Source organism: Nematolebias whitei, chromosome 6 (genome assembly GCF_014905685.2).
Source record: "Nematolebias whitei isolate Nwh7 chromosome 6, NemWhi1, whole genome shotgun sequence".
Classification (NCBI taxonomy): domain Eukaryota; kingdom Metazoa; phylum Chordata; class Actinopteri; order Cyprinodontiformes; family Rivulidae; genus Nematolebias; species Nematolebias whitei.
The window spans coordinates 106,355-106,852 of NC_056503.1; positions in this window are offsets into that span (position 1 = coordinate 106,355).

Sequence of the window (498 nt, forward strand, 5' to 3'; positions counted from 1 at the left end):
ATAGTTAAAGTCCTCATAGTCTCTAACTAAAGTACACACAAAATTCATTCTTGCTGGGGGTGTTCAGAAACAATACCAAAACCAAATAAACAATGTCTCAACATTGACAACAGTAGTGATCAAGCAACCAGAAAACAACCTTTCAATGCGTCACTCACTCTGACTTCCAGATTCCATCACGCTGATCTGTCTGGGTGTTTTTCCGCTTGGATCTCGTATGCGACGATTTACGTTGGCAAGTTGTCTTTTGCAACTATCTAGTTGGGCCTGAAGGGAGCGATTGCTGCAGATTTGGAACACAATCGTTCCGATCATTATGTGGAATAATGTCGTAACTAGAACCAAGGTTAACGTGTCGGCCCTGGACCACGTGTAGGTGAGAGGTTGATACGGATTCCGAGGTCTGGATGCGAGAGTCCTGAGGACCTGGTCTATTGGTTCGACATCTACAACCTTAGTTCCTTCGAATCAAATTTGCTCTATGGTGTCCGGGTCTAT